The 14,564-nt window shown below is 44.5% G+C and overlaps 1 protein-coding gene across 1 annotated transcript in view; it reads right to left on the reverse strand.

Annotated features, from left to right (window-relative positions):
- The window catches only part of LOC133968922 (uncharacterized), a 142,396-nt gene that overhangs the window by 41,309 nt on the left and 86,523 nt on the right, over positions 1-14,564 (reverse strand). The window lies entirely within an intron of this gene.

Consider the following 14,564-nt stretch of genomic DNA (forward strand, 5'->3'; position numbering starts at 1 on the left):
CGTTGTGTACTGCATGTATGCATGTTTCCATTACTAGATCTTGGATATATTCTGTAATATATCAGTAAATCTAAATTATTTAACAGTTTATAAATGTATAGTACATGTGTAGTTGAAAATGTTTGGCTGAGGTCTAGAGAATCAGTAGTTTGATCCCTGTCTTCTCCAAGTCTCCTTGGCCAAGATGTGACTTGTTGTGTTGGAATTGTTCAACCCTGCATCTAAGAGTCTGATAAACAAATGTGCAAAATATTTACTGAAAAGATGTTTATTTTTTTCTCCTACAATATCCACTCCTGCAATACAATATCTCCTTCAGGCAAACATAAGCATGATCAAATATTTATGCTTAGGTTTAGGCATCCACATCACATGGTTGAGGTTAGAGTAAGATCATGGACTTAATTGGTTAAATATTTAAGAGTCTACAATGATTAGACATTAACATTTTACCATGAATAGAATCTTTCCCTATCCTTGACCACGGTGCTGATGCTTCCTAAATCAAACCCCTCTCAAGACTCGAGAGTGTGAACCCTGGTCTCTGGCATCACAGTCCTTCACAACTTTGTGGAATATAAATTTAGCAAACACATATAGTATGCCTCCACTTTAACTTAACTGGCAGAACAAATATGTACATATTTCCATATAAGAGAGAGGGTCGTTTAATGTTTACTTTCTAAATGTGCTTAGAAGGTATTAGAAGGGAAACATTTATTAGCTGTCAGTGGCAGATGTAGGAATGTTATAAATCAGGGGCTACAAAGGCGCCAACATTTTCAGAGGGGCCAGTTATGTGTATAATATTCACACACACACAACTGCTGATTGAGTAATGTGCACATTTAAGTCATTCCTATACAGTTAGCTCTATAGCTTTGAGCAAAGCCACACATCAATCAAAAGATGTTTTAATTACTCCGTTTTAAGTAAGTTGTGTAAAAAAAGCTTGGAATATAAGACATTTTGCTAGTATTGATATTAAGTGCCTCATTTATTTAAAACAAAAAAAGACTACTGACACAGCAGGGGCACATAAGGAGCTAATCAGATTTCAGCTGGGGCCAGTGCCCCCCATGGCCCTGCCCCTGAATCCACCCATGATATCTGTAAAGAGAATCAAGAGTGTATGTTTTAGGAATTTTCGATCATTATCAGATGTTACTCCAACTGCAATGACAGTAAAGCCTGATTTTTCTCCTTAGATCAAATGAAGGACAGCCTTTGTGTAATAACAACGTGGAGTATAGTGTGCTTCCAACTTATTGGTTAGGTGAGGGCCATTTCCTGTTTTAACAGGTCCCGAGAGTGTGAAGTAATGGATTTCCCACTTTGGTGAAGAAGAACTCTACGGATCTGCACAGAGTCATGACCTCAACCCCTTCCAACACCTTGGGGATGAATAAGAGCACAGACTGTGAGCCGGGTGTTATCAGAAACCATCAGTGTCTGACCTCACTGATGCTCTTGTACCTGAATGAAAAATCCCTGCGGATCAGGTGGAACGCATACATAGAAAAGTGCAGGGTGTTATAGCAGCGTAATAACACCCATGGTTAAGACATTTGGGCGTAATGTATGGATGTCTACATTGGTCATTGGTGTAACACCTGCTGTAAGAATACATAATTGGGCTGATATAACGTGATAAAGCTATGTTGTGTGTCATATAACAACTCTAGAACTAAATATATTCTGCTGTCGACAGAGTATGCCAGCGCCCACGTGGTACCGCAGGGGTCTGCCCACTGAAAAGGACACCGTGTGCCAATGAATCAATGCTAAATGCCAGTTTATGTGACTACCATGCCGACCATCTGGGACTGACATCGCAGCAGAAGGCTGAGACGAAGGCAACTCGAACATAAACAGGCCTGTTGCTAATGAGACAGCAAATTAGGAAAGTTATTTACAAGTCAGAGACTGTGGTTTCTATCGATCCGAGCTATTGTGCGGTGACGCAGGACAACGCAAACCTCCACTGCCGCAGCAGTTCCCTGACATGGGCTCTCACACACACACACACACACACACACACACACTGGTGGAGTGAAATGCTCCAGCCTCTCTCTCTAATACACTCTTGTCACACACAGGAAGCACCCATGAGGACAGAGAGGGTGTGATGGTGGCAGAGTAAACTAGACCTAGTCATTATCAGCTTTCTGCTCACTCAGGAGAGCAGCTGGCAACACAAGTCACAACATCGTTTCCACCTCTGATGGACTGGTGGGGAAAATGAAAAGAGGAGGATCCAGCACGGAGGAGGGGAGGTGATGGGGGGGAAGAGGCTGTGGTGAAAAGGTGAGTGGCAGGGAGAGATTCCCGGCTCGTTCAGCACATAGAGAAGCTTGAAAAGCAGCACGGGTCCCTGATCAAAATCACACATCGGACAAAAATAGGGAGCGGCTGGGATCTGTCCTCTGCCTTTGTTCGCACAGGTAAAGCCATTAGAGCAGGCTGTGAGGAAACAGCATGTGCACACTGGTTCAATGCTTCATGTCTCACTAATATAGGTGCTCCCCACTGGGCTGGCCATAATTGTGCCTGTGAGAGAAGATAGAAAGCCCTCCTGAGCTGTATTTGGGCGATACTTCACAGACAAGAAAGACCCTCTCTTCATGTCTTTTTCGCTTCATCCATATCAGCCTGTTCTGATTCCCCATGACAAATAAGTTCAGTGGCAATTGGTCAGGGACTATTGTGATCAGATGAATGGGGCCATGTTGGCAGGAGGGATTAGTTGGAAATGAAGTGAAAGGACGGGTGGTGGGAGTTAATTAGGAAGGGTGTACTTTAACTTCCGGGTTTAAAAGTGCAGAAAATGCATTTGACAGAACTGCTGGATGGGGGGGGGGGGCTTGGATTCATCTAGGAGGCGGTGACTGTGAACAGACTACGTCCACACTACTAATACTACTTTCAACGTTGCTATGGCTACTCCTCACGTCCACACAACCTGGAGTTTTAGAGCCGCTGAAAGAGAAGTTTTGGAAATGCCTTTCTGTTTTATTATGAAAGCTTGCATGCTATGTCTTAGTCTAGATTTGCAGAAACAAAGACGTTAAGTAAAAAACAACCCCCATTAGATTCGGCGACCAGAGTAGAACGCAAAATGGTCAATCAATTGCAAGCGTTGCTGACCCTGTTATCTTTCAAACTGCTGTTAGGCTGTTAAATTCAGCATTTTACTTGAAGTGGATTGGTTTTCATGCCTAGAAACAACTTATTCTTCTAGCATTTTCGTTTACACCGGCAGGTGCATGCCCAGTGTTCATGAGCAGTAACTTGATATGTGTTATGAGATGGTTGAGTGTGGATGGGGATTAAAACTCACTACAACATTTTAGTTTTAAAACAGATTTTCAAATGTGAGCTGAAAGGTGCAAAGACAGAAGTGCAGAGGATGAAGAACCAGCAGAGAATCACTTTTTGAACATAGGTGTGGAACTGGGGCCTGTGTTGTAAAATCAACCAAGGAGAGGAGTAGAGGATTGAGTGGGGGGGAAAAGGAGCATGTGACACATCCTATCTGATGAAGCAGAGGCAGGGAGTTCCTTATGATGCTGGTGGTGTTGGAAGGCATAGAGTTAGGGGAGTCATTAAAAAAATGTCTAGCTGGCTAAAGTGCACGCACTGGTTTTGAAAATAGCCTGAATAAAATCTGCATTCGTTTAGGGAAGTCCATCACACAGGCACTCGCTCTCGAGAGGGCTTAACGGAAAGGGCCGGAGAGACGTGAAGGGAGGATCAAGGCGCGGAGAGCGTGATCACGAGTGTCAGAGACAGAGAGGGGGAATGATAGCCGAGGCAGCGGCGGGGAGAGGAATGCAAAGCTGCTGTTGTAGGCAAAAAATCTTTTTTCTTCCCAAGACCCAACAGGGTTCAATTAAACTCCAGGCGGCAAGTGTGGAAGCGAGAGTGACACCTTGTGTCTCAGCACTAATGGGGTTAACAATTAAACAGTGTAGATCTCTTCCTTCTCCGGCTCCAGGCCATGCAGCATAAAACACTGCATGTTACTGTTTAACTTGCCTTGTGCAGAGAGAGGTCGGCCATTAGCCATTCCTGAGCTCTGCTCTAATGCCATATGAAGTAGGAGGAAAAGGTGGGGTGTGCCTGAGTGTATGTGTGTGTGTGTGCATCCATTAGTCCATTAGTGTATGAATGCCTGTGCTTGCATACTGGCGTGGGCGCACCCAGCTGCCTAAGTGGAAACAGTGCTAAACAATGTCGACTCCTCCACCACGTGTCAATCCTGAATCAGGGCAGGATAGTGAAGTGAAGCTGATGTATCTGTGAGTAACTAAAGTCATGGAGCTTTCTCTAGCGACAACATCTCAAATTATATTCCTTTTAAATGAAATTCAGCTGTGAGGTTAGAAATGCCATTTTCTGTCATGAACACATAAGAATGTGTCTGCACAATTGGGTCTGGATCTTTCAAGTTAGCGCTGGTGCAGCAGGCGGAGGAAGGATTTAACGAATCCTGCAGCGTCGGAGATCACATGTCCTTGTTTACAGCACATTGACACCAGCGTCAGCTCTTATCGCCGACAAATATCTCATCAGTTTAGTCTGTGTCTTCTACGTGTATGACTCTGCTCTTTTATCCAGAGATATTGGTATTCTTTTTAGTTTTTTAAATCTGCCTCGTGTGAGAATCCCCCACTCGCTAGTGGTGAATCCTGCGGAGGATCTCCTGCTGTGCTCACACAACAGCTCCCTCACACATTCTCGGGGAGTTTGTATTAAGGGGCTAGTCAGAAAATCTCTGAAGGCGCTCACTGTGACATTTGCGTTCTCCCATACAGCCCTTCAGAGTGTCTGGAGATTATCTGGAGTCCAGTGCAAGTCAGGAAGCAGCTTAGAGTACCATGACTAAGACTGGTTGGCTGGATGGCCGACTGGCATGACTAAGAGGAAAGGAGAGTTTACGGCTGGCTAAAAACCAGCTAGACTCGCATCTGGATATTCAAGCACCTGCGAGAATTGCGAGGGAGAAATGCACGAGGAGAGGTCAAGGGAAGGAAAGGTAGAAGGGCTGAGTGTGACAACAGAAAAGAGAGGGGAGGGAAGAAGAGAGAGAGAGATGTGAATGAGAGCAATGTCTCCAGCAGTGATTTAACTGTCTAGTGAAGCAGAAAAAATTGAACTTTAGATGAAATATTAATACAGAGCAAGAAAAACAGAGGGAAAGTGGAAAGAAAAGGATAGAAAGCGCGCTGGTATTAGCCACCTCCATTTTAATTACTTTCTCCCTTCATTTCATTTCCTCCATCTCTGATTTGCGCTCTTGAGACGTAAAACTTAATTAGGGAATAACAATTATTGGAAATTATTGCCTATTACCTAATTGTTTAGGTTATCACCACGATCATTATTTCTCTTTTGCAACTACAACAGAGCATAAGAGCCAGAGGAAATTAGTCAAAGTCTTTTAGGGAATCAAATGCTCAATATTACCCACAAAATGTGCTGGTGCGGAGCGGGGGAAATCCGGAGGTTGGGTTTAATTAACACAAGGTGTTGTTCCAGCCTGAAGGCAGGCGGCAGACTTCAGGACAGGGATTCACTGAGAAGAGAAAACGCTTCTTGTTGAGAGAGAGAGAATGAAAAACAAAATCCCATCAATTTGCGACAACACCGCGAGTTCCGAAAGAAGAAGCTGGAACGAGAAGAACCGAAAAAAGAATCCAGGTACCGAACTAAGTTCGATTTTTTTTCTCAAGCTTGTTTGTACGAGATGATTTACAGTGATTGCAAACATTATGTGATTGTGGTGGAAAAGTTGATGAAATGCTTTTACTTGCAGCCCAAAGGTTGAGATTAAATATGCTTTAAACTTTGAGAAGTTTTGTCCAATTAAATCTAGGGTAAGCAATCCTCGAAAAAATTATGCAAGAGCAGGCTACTCTTTGAAAAAGTGCAACCAATGCATCCCACCCCCTTTCAACAGCGCTCTTATCAAAGCTACCCCCCAACACACTGAACGCACACTGACTGACAACTGATACCAGGCGACTTTTTCGTGACTCACTCGGTAACTTCCGGCTATCTTCTCTGCTTCAGCGTGTGGGTCTCCTCGGCGTGCGCCATTTGCATTTGTGATGTGGCTTTAACATTCGAGTTGAGGCTTTTTTTGTTGTCTTGTTGGGTCTGCATTTGCGTGCGACATCTCACCACCGTACTATCAGGACGTGAAGAAGAGGATTTCCACAAATAAGATAAAAAACTTTTTACCAACCCTACCTTTAGCTATTACTTGTGTTATTTAAGAAGAGAAGAATAGAGAGGAGAATAGAAGAAAAAAAAGAGGAGAGAAACAGTAACTACAGTACATTGCAGTAGCTGTGATGTGTCTTCAGACTAATTAGCCAGAACTAGCATCTAACTGGTTATTGCACAACACTATGTTGCAACTCTTGGGACTTTACAAAGCTTTAAATAACAGCTGATAAAGGTGGCAGATGTTGATAAATATATCGTTTGCATTGTGAATACTTTTAAGCAGTTTATCGGTAACAGATTACTTCTGTAAACTAGTTTTAGTTTGCTTTATGCAAATCAGTGTACTTTGCGTTCATGCGCTGTGACAAAATGAGCCTGCTGAGAGTTGAACCCATAATTGCAAGTGCAGCAGTTACAATGTACTAAACCACACGGGAGACTTTGTACAGTGTTGGAAAAACAATGACAGTGCAGGTGCACAGCTTCGACAGTGTTGTGGGAGGGGAAAAAGAAACGCTACTTACAGAAGAATTATGGATGGACATAATTACTCGAAACCAGGAGGACAATTTCCTTTCGGCATGATAATGAATCATTGAGAGATGTGATAACAGTTTGTTTATCCAATTTGAGCACGGGCCCTATCTCCATCCAGTCTCTATAATCTCCTATCCCGGCTTTCCTTTTCTGGTTCTCAGTGCAAATCAAGAAAATATTCCACATCTTACAACGAGCAGCTCCTGCTTATCTGTAAACCTCAGGTTCCTGTTAGGTCCATCTCGGCATCTGCACATCTGCATCCCCCTTAAAATGTACCTCACCCCCGCTCAGCTCGCAAAATGATCATGAGTTTATCCAATATAAAAAGGTGTTTTTATGATTTATAAGAGCTGTGAAAGTTTTCAGAGGAGCACTCAGTTCGGCCTTGCCAGCCTTTATGTATAAGGTATGAGAGAACAGGGCTGAGGCAATTCATTTCACACCCCTGCAGCAGAGTAGTATACCCACCGCCGCCTCTCTGACAGAGACTGTATAGTAGATGGACCTACTTAGGATATCTGGAGTGAGATGACATGCTGGCCCGTTTCCAGTTGTGTCTGAGAGGCAAAGGAGGAGAGGGTCAAGAGTGCGGTGGAGGGAGGAGGGGACGGAAAAGACCTCAGGAGCCATTCAGACGACTGAGCAGGGATCCTCAAAGGGGTTTAGGTGGGGATGTTCATGCTCATCCAAGTGCACATCAGTGTAGTTCCTCAGTGGCAGGGTATAAGGGATTTTTAAAGGACTCTCACAAAGTGTTTGTGTTTCTGTCTAACTTCTTTCCAAGCAATCCATTTTGATGGGCTGGAGATTTGCACTCGTGGGTACCAAGACGAGAGGCAGGCTAACCGAAAGAAGACACACAGCGATGTGAGACAGCCAGCGATGGCCCACCGCACCCCGCTGAGGATGTGCCGCTCACAGTCCAGCGACTCCATTCATCAAGCTCGACAGAGAGAAAGAGAGCGCGAGAGAGGAGAGGGAGAAGAAAGGAGAAGTAAACAGAGGCTGAGAGGTGAAAGGGAACGTTGCAAGAGAACAGTGAGAGGGATTGAGTGCTCGGGCACGACAGCGGCTGAATGTAGGTGAGCACAAAGCAGAGAGGAAGCGAAAGAAGGAGTGAGGGAAGGAGAGGAGAGAAAGGTTTCGACACTCCTGGGAAGATTCCCATTAACATGGAAATCACTTCTTCTTCCTCGGTGCTCCATGGCTCACTGATGGCTCGGCAAAGGAGAGAAAGGCTTTAGCTCCTATTATTCTGCGTGAGGGGGCAGACTGCCAGGTGAGATGAAAAAGTAACGTGAGAGAATATAAAATTGTCAAGACAGATTCCATGCAGCCGCTCTCCCTGCCTCTCCTGTTCGTTCCCTAAAAGCAAAAGGGCCCAGGCAAGGCCGGAGAGAGCGTGATGGATTCACCTAATTTCCACCGAGGCCCGAGCTTATACCGGGAAAGGAAAAAGAAACAGGGAGAGAAAATGGCCCCCGTTTGGGCGATTTAATGAAGTTTTAAATGTCCCTGTTTTTCTCCCTCTGTGATGGTGGGGGGAAGTTTTGAGAGTGAAAATTCTCAGAGTGTGAAAGTTGAAGACCCTCCTGGGCTTCCGTAGAGGCTGGACCGCCCCCATGTAGGTCTGTTGAAAACCCGGTGCTGTATAGGGTGATTACTGCACAATGAATCTCTCCTCAGAGGATCTTTTGGCTGCACAGGATTGTGGAAGAAAAGCTCATCAGGGGAAGAGCTGGCCGCGGATTCCTCCAGGAGCAGCCAATTTGGTGTAGCGCTAACCTCAGAGTAAAGCCTCATTTGTTGGTGCATGTGTATGTGCAGGGGAACAAGGGGGAAGCCAGCGAGGAGCACAAAGCGCCACTACCCACGAGGCTGACTGACCCTGCTACTTCAACACTGGTGCACCCGCTGGACATAATACACAATAATACAGTTAGTGGGCTGCAGCAGCTTTCATACCCACACAGGATGAGGAACCAAGCAGAGCTCGCTACTGTGCCACTATTGACTCCAGGGCAAAGGCACTGATGTAGCCGGCCTAATTGTCCGTTGTGATATGAGGGAGCCGATTCAGGAAATACTTTTCATGCCTCAGCACTATCTCCTGCTCCTGCATACATGATGTGCAAGCAAATTCTCCAGGGATGTTTTTTAAACCTATAGAATCTGCCAGAGCTGTCAATAATAAGCCAGATACCAGCCCTTAACTCGTCCTCTTTCATGTTACATGCAAATGCACAGAAATACGCCTGCATACATAAACAGACATACATCTGTCTGCATCAGGGCAACGAAACACAACACTGAAAACCTGCTCCGTTCCATTTCCCAGCATCCCTCCAGCTCTGTGTGAGGTGAAGTGATTTTCAGCGAGCCTGATTATCACTGTCACCATAAAGCCATTAGCCTTACTCCTCTCCTCTCTTTCTGTTTCCCCCCATCTCTGTCCCCTCCATCCTGTTGTCTCCCTCCTCCCTCCTTCACGCTTTAGTGAACTTGCCCCCGGGACTCGCTTTCATGCATTCTAAAGCGTGCCGGCCTCACGTCCCGATATCGTGCCAGTCCAAACAATGGGAGACCTCGGCACGTGGGTGGCGTTCGTTGGACAGGACGACGGGAGGCGTGGGCGGCCGCACTGGCCCGGAATTGGCCCCATGCACGTGTCCCTCAACGCTGATGAGCCCATTACAAGTCTGCAAATGGACATTAGTTATGCCATTTAAGTAAATTCATTATCGATGCCCTATTGAAGAGGACACAAGCCATTTTCGATATGCATCGGATTTTATTGGATGCGATGCGTCTGCTAAAGAGGAAGTGACAGAAAATGATGTTGGCTGATCCCAGCGCTGGTGGCTGTTCTGGCGATGATGGCTATTTTGTTCCACATATCAACTCTCTGTGGCATGAAAGTGTGCCATTATTATATAAAAAGAACTGTGAGAACACAAAGCAGGCAACTTACGCCTCCATTAACATCATTTTCCGCATTAAAATTGCATAACAAATTATTCATTATTAAAGAACAGTATGAAGCAACTGATTAACCCCAGGAATGGAAATTATTTCTTGGCAGCAAACACAAACGTTTGTTAACAATGGTTCCAGTGTTTTTCTAGTTGGACTGTGAAAGTGGATGGTTTGTGGAGTGGTATTTCTCAGCGCAGACACTTTCTGCCACACTGACTAAAAATGACTGTCCGCCGAGGCCGTTTTAAAACAGGAACAGATGGGAGAGAGTGCGATAAGGGACACGAGGGTACCGGGTGTGTGAAGAGTACACACTGAGCGAGTGGGAGTCAGGAGTGTGTGTCTGTGTGTGTGTGTGTGTGTGTGTTGGCTCCACGTCTACTGATCGTGCGAGTGTGCAGAAAAAGAAACAAAACATGCAGGTGAATTCCAACAGATGAAGAAGAAGCTCAGGCCACGAATGAAAAGACACACACACGCACAAGGTTATTCCAGCCTGTGAGTACTCCTCCAGCTCACCCACTCAACCCTCATTGTTGAGTGCACTCCTCTTTTCTTTTCCTCACTAAAGGACATAATACCTCGATTATCCCGCCTCAGTTTCATTTGCTCCTCCATTCCCACTTTCTTGTACATTTGTCTCCCTGTCCCCTCCGTCTCTCTGTGGTTTCCTCTGCACTTTCTTCATCTCCTCTTCTCACCCACTCCCTCTTTGCCTATTCCCGTTTGTCTTACTCCCCTGACAACTTTATCAAAACTTTCCTTGCAACGCCATCTCTTTCTCTTTCTGGGACAAAAAAAGTCCACACTTAAGCGAAGCACGGCACACCCAGGAAGATGCTCATTCCCTTGTGCACATCTCCTCCCATTTGCACTGTCTCCGTTACAGTTGCTCTCCAGGGGAAATGAATTAGTAATATTTATGATGAAGCCCTCTCCCAAACACTCCCTCTCTCTCTCTCCCCCACTCCCTCTGTGCCTCATCTCCCTGGTGCATAACATTACACTGGTCTTATCAGAGCTACCTATGTAGTCATCTGTCAGCCCATCTATCTTTACATCCATCAAACCACTGGCGGAGCGATGGCTCCCTCAACTTTTTTATGTGGCACCACTGGCAAGCCAAGGTTGTTTGGAATCCACATAAAAAGAGGAAGTGGCACCTGCGTCTCCATCTGCGAACATGTCACCAAGCTGAGTTGTAGCAATTCAAACGGCGGACAAACAAAAAAGTTTCCAGATAGCACAAGTTACGAGCCTCTGGACAGAAGGCAACACCTTTGTTTAATTTTGCTCGGGTAAATAAGACGTGAATAGAGAATGTCCTGCATAAAGGTGGATGCCATAATTGTTGGTTTTAATGATATTTCAATACCAATAGAGAAAAAAGATTTCAAAAACCTGTAAATAGGATACCCTTTTATTTACCAAATTACTCTACAACCATATAACTGTCTGTACGTGGAACACACATCTCGCGAAGGGAAGTTCCTCGTTGAGTTCGGTCAATTTGGACATGTGATATGTTCAATATTAATAAAACACATCGCTCCTCAGACAAACTACAGCAGTGGTGAGTGATTGGGTCAGACCGCAGGTTGAAATCGCAGCCAGAACATTTTGATAATACATTTTTTAATTCAACCAAACACAGATATTCACAGATGTCGATGTAGATGATCTCCGTCATGGCAACAAGTTGTATTCAAGGTAAAAAGCACAATGTTTGTTTTGTTGCTGTAATGCTTAATATTTGGAACTCAACTCATATCTGAAGATTGTTTGGATTTCTTAAGAGACATGCAATTAACAAAAACAACAGCTCGTACTTAAATAATTCTGCTTAAATGAAGTTATAAATGCAGTTTCATGTTGTGAAAAACATTGACTATAAATAAGAAGAATCGTCTTGATCATGGACGCTCAAAAGCTTTATTGCAGATAAACCAGGTGGGATGAACAAAATGTTTTCAAGTGTACTTCACTCTGCACCATAGATGGTTTATTAACAAGTGAAAGTATGTTGTAGAACTGACTCACCAATGACAAGACATAATTCTGAAGTAGCTCCGGAGTGTGTCAAAGAGGCATCGTTCTTATCATTAGAATTTATATCAATAATTCACAAAAAAGAAACAGGAGAGAAAACAGAGATTGTTATGAGCATTTCATCCATCTAATAACTCCAGAAATGTCTGTTTGGCCGTCTGGCATGTGTAGAGGTGGCACTGCGCCAGTTTCTAATATAATCAATAATCAATATTTTCAAGTGTCAAAGTATTCCACAGAGGTTATCCTCCTAAATAACCCAGTTTTTGGAGTAGATACAATAAAAAACAAATTGTATTGGATGAAATGGTCATCTTATTTTTAGGTACACTTCCTGCCGTTGCTCTAGCCTCTATTTCACTTTATCCCAGAGAGAATTCAGCCGTGGAGTGCACGCAGCCGTAAATTATTCAGCTTCAGTAAACACGGGAAAACATGTCTAAAGAAATGACTACAAGGGTATGGAATTTCAAATGCATCTCTACAACAACAGTATGGCCTGATTACAAACGTATATACGACGCCCTGACGGTCGCCATCATCTTAATTTCCCTATGGATTAGTTCATCTACTGCGGCTACCCTGAAGCTTTGTAACAGGAAACTGATAGTTGGAGATGTGATTCGGTACCTATCACCCTTGTTTACTCTCAGACAATTAGCCAACCATGTATTCCACACTGCACAGCCATAATTAGGGGCTTAATCAGTCGAGGAGTTGATGTGGAATGAGACGGTAATAGAGAGTCCCCTTTAGCACTTTCCTTTTACATCTCTCTGCCTTGTGTACTACATCTTGTAGGGACCAGTTGGCAAGAAAAATGTATCTGCTCGCTGTCTGACATGCTCTCACGAAAAAAATAAGCCCACTGAGAAATATGCAGTCCAGTATAAATGCAAATCGCGGAACTAAAATATCAGGAGTCCAGTGATATTTCTGGGATAAAGACTTCAAATAATCGTTGTAAAAACATGCAGCAATATACTAAAAATGATCACTTTGTCGACTGTGTGTCTACATATTTGTCACCTTCAGTGTTCAGAACGCGCCGCTACCTTTAAGAAAGTTCATTTGATATGGATGAAAATAAAATTAAAGCTTTTCTTGCACCAAAGAACGCGGAGGAAAAAACATCAAAAAGCACGGTGCTGTCCAAATGCATTTGGAGCACGGTGTTCGCCATTTCATAATGAGACCATAAGGACAGAGCGGCTGGACAAGATGTTTGCCAATGACGCGTCTGAAAATATCCCACTTTCTCCACTCCACAATGTTCAACCTCGCGAAGCTGGACCTGTCCTTTCTACTCGTTAATGCACGGCTTCTACCTGGTTCATACACTCCAGCGTAATCTGGTAAATGCCACGAGGAATAAGCAGTGTTGACCTTGGGAGACGCTGGGGCCGGATTTGAGGGTGTCTTTATAAAAGCCGGGGTGTGTAATTGAGTAGAGCGGCAGGGTGGCTGGCTTTGATTGTGTGAGCGTTTGAGGGAACACGGGAAAAAAAAGACAAGCAAAGGATCAGGGAAACGCACAGGTATACACAAACGCATGTGGGATTGTGTGCGCTGTTCACACACGCGCGCGCACACCACGGGCGTAGGCTAACACCGATCAGTCTTCATCACCACGATCAGGAGAGGCAACAGCCGGGAGCTTCGGTAGACTGTGAGCTTTTCTGGGCAGCGGCTGGTACCGTGAGGCTCTTCATCATCAAGACAGTTGAGAATGAGCCCGGATTTCCTCCCAAGAAGCCCCCTGGTCCTCAACAGCAGCCCCGTCCAACACAGCAGCTTTGATGGGAGTTCAAGTCGACCAACAAACCTCCTGCCCCAGGACATCATTAGTTCGATTTTGGAATTAAAGCCGGTGGTCGACCGGCCCACAGACACACATCTTGGACCCCTCCAATCCACCTCCACTCTGCTGTGGTACCTCATGTCCATCTGCTAACGCAACTCTCACATGATGAGTTTAATTATTTTAATTATCTGCTGCAGTTGAATTTTTGTTTCTCCAAACCGAGTGTGATTTTCACAGTTTGTTTCTTTTTATAACACACGTTAACGCCGTCTTAATGAGCTGTGGTGGGTGAATGCTTGAGTTTCCTGTTATGGATTTCAACAAGCTATAATAACATGTTGAATGTGTATACTGTAAATAAGCCTGGTTGACCTGTCGTCCCTTCTTCCCACAGAGCAGGAGTTATTTAGGGATGCAGCGGTGGTATCGAGGTCAGGCTGATTCACACATTCGACCAATCACCAGCATGTCTCACCTGTCAATCATGGCGTTTCAGCCCGTTTTTTTTAACAGCATCAAATAGCTAATTAAAAACAAACTGTGAACACAGACGTCAACATCAACTGAGTCAAAACACACATCCTATAAAAATGTTCTCAAAGATGCACTTTAGGTCGTGGCGCATGATGTCCATGTATGTCCAAATGCTCCAAATACATACATGTATGTTCAAATGACTGACACGTGATTGGCCAAGCACATGTATCGGTCGGGACTTTGCTATCGCAGCTCCCTCCCCGGATCGCTACAGCACAGACTCTGGCTTCAATGCACAAGATGGCAGCATTCAAACCCAGGGTACTTTGGTTTGGTTTCAGGATAGTGGGTAGACACGTCGTCCATCTTTATATACAATGTATAGACTGAGCTGTGTGGAACTCACATTCTCACGACTTTAGATGTCATCATCCACCTCCAATTCGTTGTCTCCTTCTGTGTGTGTGTGTGTGTGTGTGTGTGT

The sequence above is a fragment of the Platichthys flesus genome, chromosome 14 (assembly GCF_949316205.1).
Source record: "Platichthys flesus chromosome 14, fPlaFle2.1, whole genome shotgun sequence".
Classification (NCBI taxonomy): domain Eukaryota; kingdom Metazoa; phylum Chordata; class Actinopteri; order Pleuronectiformes; family Pleuronectidae; genus Platichthys; species Platichthys flesus.